Consider the following 6,000-nt stretch of genomic DNA (forward strand, 5'->3'; position numbering starts at 1 on the left):
CCCTGTACTCTTTCCTTACTCTGACATTTGCCTGCTAGTGAGACTTTGGAGAGAAGCTAACCTGTGGTATTGGAGAAAGTTGTCAATATCTCTGTTGCGTATATATGCTGAGCTGACTTCCTTTTGTATCTTTCAGATAGATAAACACTCATTGACATAGCCATATATTATCTCTTCCTGGCTATTCTGAAAAATCCATATTTACTATTGGCATTTGTAAAGAATGGATGTGCAATTTTCTTATGGAAATGATAAGACCTTCTAAGTCTATTTCTATTCACAATTATTGGAAATATTGAAGTGAACTTGGTTGGTAAGACAAAGATCAGAGCTTTTGCTGCCCGGGTTTTTGAAGAATTGCCAATGAAATATGAAAGACACCGGACACATTTACTTTTGCTAAATAAATGTTTTGATATTTTGAATAAATATTATGAGTATCACAAAAAGCACAATACTGGCAGGGAGCAGAAAATCTCCCATCTGTATCAGAAGCCCCTGAGAACATGTCTTTAGACCCTGAAAAAGCACCATGAGCAGAAAACTGGGTTATACAGAAATTTTCTCATTTGCTTACTTCAATTACAGCAACAAACAAACAAACAAACAAAAAAACAACACACCTTATTGTGTACAGATTGTTTATATTCCAGCACATATGAATAGAAATTTGATTTTTTTTTTGAAGTTTATATAACAGGCTTCATCTTAGGATCCTGAAACTCTACAAACTTGTCCCATTTAAAGTGTTCCCAATTTGGACACAGTGCAACCTTAATTCTTCCCAGACCTATTAAAATTTGTAGATTTTTCTTTCAAAGGACTGGGAGCAAAACAGTAATAAAAAGAGAGAGAACTCATGAACATGGACAAGAGTGTAGTAATTGGGGGCCTGAGTAGTGGGGTGAAAGGTGAAAGAGGCAGAGAAGGGATAAATGGTGATGGGGAAAATAAAATTAAATAAAAAAGAAAAATTTTAAAAGAAAAAAAGAAAAATTTCACCTTAATAATTTCAGGTTCTGGGTTTTCTCACTCCAGTTCATTTGCATGAGAAAGATCCAGATCCCACATACTTTTTTTTTCTTTTTATTCATTTTCACATCATGTAAATTAAGCTCAAAATAGTCCTAAATGTCTGTAGGATTATATTATCTATCAGAATTAGCATGGGTTACTTTCTTTGCCTACAATAATAGAAGAATGGTGTACAGAAAAAGATGGTTTATGGTAATTTCTTCTATTCACTAGAATGACATTTAAATATTGCACTTCATTGTGAGGACTGTTCTGTGAAGGCAATGTAAGTAAAGTAACATTCAAAAGGAATTGACAAGATTTGTAAGAGAACTTAAATTTTTCTCATATGAGGAATAAATGAAGGGATAGGATAGTTCACTGAAGGAAATGGTATTCCTGAGGAGTCATAGAAAATGCATCAAATATGTAAAAGTGCACTTATTTACCTGTCTTTCCTTTATGGTTTCAGTGTAACTATATCTGTGAAACAAATTGTCAAACTCAGTTTGAGAGAGGTAGGCACCTCATTTTCTATTAGCCTCTAGCAATTTGCACATAAAATTTAAGAATTGGATTTCTAAATGTGTGTGTGTGTGTGCGTGCGTGCGTGCAGAAACCATTGAATTATAAATTAGGACCTTGTGGAAATTGGGAAACTCGTCTAGCAAATATATGCGACTCAGTGCTAATACTGATTCAGCATCCTCTACACCCTGGTTCTCTATACCATCAACATCATCATTATGATCATCATCATCATCATCATCACTAACAGCAACAACAACACTAACAACATACTCTTTGTGTGATGAATATGGATGGTCCTTTATATAGAATTCCTCTAGTGCTTACACAATACCGCGAGGAAATGCCATTATGCCTATTTTTCCAATAAGGAAATTGAGCACAGGTGTGTTTATGCAGGTTCCCTAAAGCTACATAACTATAGCTTTGTGTCTAAGGCAGTGACAAGGCACAGTGTAAGTATTCCAACCCAAATTGGGTCTACAACAGATAACATGAATGGACATTGAGGGCATTTTATTTTTTAAAATTGAGTAAAAGTGTTAATACATTTAAAAAAAAAGTTGTGCACATAGCTTCAGTTGTATGCTTTACCCAATGACACTTTCATTCAATGATGATATTAACCACTCCTTTCTTCTTTGTAATTTTTCTCCAAAATGTTTTATTTTAATATATATTTTATTGATTTTTTTTTTACAGAGAGGAAAGGAGAGGGATAGAGAGTTAGAAACATCGATGAAAGAGAATCATCGATCAGCTGCCTCCTGCACACCTCCGATTGAGGATGTGCCCACAACCCAGGTACATGCCCTTGACCGGAATCGAACCGGGACCATTCAGTCCACAGGCTGACGCTCTATCCATGGAATCAAACCAGTTTTGGCTTTCTCCAAAATGTTTATTGATTTTGTTAACCTTGTATGGATCTGTATATTGTGCATTGAACCTCTAAATGTATTGTCGTTGGTAATATATTCCCCCTTTTTGTGCCATCTGAATATAAATAAATTGAATAAATGTAGGGCTTAAATTTATTGATATAATACTTTTAAACATTTAGCATTATCTTGCACTTCCGTGAAAGACTTGGAAGAGTGAATATGCAGGTGTAGAGATCAGGCACGGCAAGTAGGGCACCTTCCCCTAATCCAAGGCTATCTTATGTCACACCTTTCTTCCTTGTCTTTCCATCTTCATATCGTAGCCAATTTTGTGCCGAAATGATTAATTTATGTAATTACAGATTACGCATCTTCATCTCTCTCCTTTTCTTCCTCTCAATACCTGGACAAATGAGAGAGTTAATATACCTTGCCTAAAATAAGTCATGTGGGTTACTGAGCTTTAAACCCTCTTGTCAAAGATCCTTAAGGCCATGTTCTTTTCTCTACCCTGGACAGGGCTCATGCAGAAGGTAATCAAAGTGCTTCTGTCACATTGATGTTTCCCTCTGTCTTTCCCTCTCTCTTCTACTCTCCCTAAAAATCAATGGGAAGATATCCTTGGGTGAAGATTAACAACAGTAACAAAAAAGTTGCAGGTGTCTGTAATACAATGAGGTTATAATAAAAATTGATGCCAGGCACCTGGTTCATATTTGCAGTTATAAATCATTGCTTCTATTTTAATTGGAGAATACGTTCATATGGGATTTGGCTCTTTTAAATAACAGATCCAACTTTTCCCACTCCTTTGCAGACAACAAAACAACAACGTTTATATTTTTATTTCCTTGGAGAGATATAATGAAATGTCAAAAAATATGTTCTGATTTGAACAGTGAGTGGACGCCACTCCAGCTGGGACCATCTGCGAGGAGACAAAGTGGGTCAGCACATTTGTCTCATCAGCGCTTCTGTTCTCCAGCGAACCCACCTGGCTCACCGAGAAAACAGACTCCATGGGTCTTTGGGTAAAAATGTGATAACGAGGAAGACAAAACTTCAATTTTGTGGCTTAGGAAAGTTTTACTTTCAGGTTTAGTATTACTACCTTCAGCAAACTTCTCTTAGAGGGCCTTTTCATTGATGAGATGTTTTTACCAAAAGGTTGTCTTGTAGAGTGGGAAGGAAATGGGGTTTAGAATCAGGCAAATCTAGTTGTGAATAGTGGGCAAATGGCATTCCTTGTATAAATGTGTTACATGCCATATCTCATTTATGTCACATCCATAATGCAATAAAAGCTTCGGTATCTCCCATTTTACATTAAAAAGCAAACAAAATGAAACAAAACAAAACAAAAACAAAAAACTGAGAGTGGTTGAATTGATAGTCCAAAATCCCATCTCTATCAAAGAGTGAAGGAGGTATTTAAGTTCTGATGTTTTAACTCCAGGTCCCTCTTTAAAGGAAATAATACTAGTGGTGGTCCAGAATAATTCACCCCAAGATGTGCCTTTATGGTATGCAAATTGTTTTGAGGTAAAGGCAATTTTAGCCTCTGGCTCAAAAGAAACTTCTGCCCTTCTTTCCCTAAAAGGACTTGAATTAGGTTCCTTGCCCATGGAGATTATCAGCAATAGCCTTTCTGAAATACCTATATAACAGGGCATACCTTTATTTACTAAATGTCTGTTCTTACCATCCTGCAATGACCCTTTGAAGGCCCCAAGGCGCAATACCTCATCACTAGCTCAGGACGTCTTATATACCCCAATTTCCCTTCTCTCTCTGAACCTCTGGCACATGGAGAGGGGGGTCTCTGACTCTCATGTATGAGGGGGTCCCCATACATAAGTGAGTATGAAATTTGGTTGTTTTCCCTTGTTCATCTGTCTCATGTCTGTTTGATTATTAGACCAGCTGGAAGCACCTTGAGATTAAAGGAAAGTTTGTTTCCCTCCCATTAGCATATATACAACTTCACTAGTTTCACTAACAAAAGCAGAAATAGAAACGGAATGATAGGCATATAGATTGATAGATGATTTAAATATTTTTAAAAAAATGTCCTTAAGATAATTTAGAACAGATTACCAAGTCCATGATTTTGTTATTATTTACACTGAAACAACCTTATTATCCGTGACCTTCATGATAAGCAGTAGTTAGTTTCAGCACAATTCCTTCAATTTTTCAGTATTATAAATAAAGACATATACTAATCAAGAATAAAAGAATATTTGGAAAGACTTTTTCAAGGCACATCTATTTTCGTCTTTTAGATAAAAAATTTTAAAAGGATAATGTATGAAACCAATCAAAACGATAAGTTTCTAATAATTAACATAACAATGAAATTTTCATAAGAATGAAAGATAAATGTTCAATAGAAATATCAAATTCAAAACTTGCTTTTCTGGACTACACTGTTAGATTGGCTTTTAGGTATATGTGGAGAAGGCTAATTTCAAGTTCTCTGTTTCATGAAATTTATTAACATATTCAGATTTTAGAAAGTTATATCAGGAATTATGTTAGTCATTCATAATTTTATGAGACCAGTTACTGGTATTATTGCTTCTTAGAAAATCAGTTTTCCATTGAAATAATATCCCGCTTAAATTTTTATAAACAAATCTGGGTCTATTGAAATAGTCCCAGCCTTTAAGAAAAGTTATGATTTTTACTTGCAGTTGGATTTGTGTTATGAAAATGCATGCTGATTGATATCATTGAAATTCATCATTCCAGAACTCTTCAAAATAATGTTTCTCTGTCTTTCCCTCTCTCTTTTACTCTCTCTAAAAAAAAAATCAATGGAAAGATATCCTTTGGAGAGGATTAATACAAACAAAACAAAAAACTTTGTTTTTCTGACTTTTTATGTATATAATTAATAGCATAATTATTTGTCTTTATAAAATATCCTCTCATTTTTAAACATGATATGAACTACAACTCATGAATTATTTTTTAAAGCAGAAGTGCTACTTAAATCCCAAATAGCAGGAACATCACTTTCTACATTCCTTTTTGTGAGTTATGTAACTTTTTCTTAAAGTTCTCATGACTAATGAATTACTTTTTATTAACTTTTTCATTTAAGAAATGGTTATGATTTACATGTTGGAGAGAGATTTACATGATAGTAATCCCATTTACAAATAATACTAGCCACTATAATCTATATAATAAAATCCTAAGCGACCATTACTGAGGAACAACCAGAATGACTGGTTGCTATGATGTGCATTGACCACCAGGAGGCAGATGCTCAATGCAGGAGCTGCCCCTTGGTGGGCAGTACACTCCCACAGGGGGAGTGCAGCTCAGCCAGAGCCTGGCTCATGGATGGTGAGTGCAGCAGTGGTGGCAGAAGCTTCTCCAGCTGCCTCTGTAGCAATGCAAGGAACAGCGAGCAGGTGGGTGGTAAGGAGTGAGGGCCCTGGCCTGCTAGAGGGCACAGGGGTCCTCCTCAAATGCACAAATTTTGTGCACCAGGCCTCTAGTAATATAATAATATGATCCTGAACTTATTTTAAAGTCTCCACTTCTCTAGTAATTTTGTGAT

The sequence above is a fragment of the Pipistrellus hanaki genome (genome assembly GCF_964339955.1).
Source record: "Pipistrellus hanaki genome assembly, chromosome: 1".
NCBI lineage: Eukaryota > Metazoa > Chordata > Mammalia > Chiroptera > Vespertilionidae > Pipistrellus > Pipistrellus hanaki.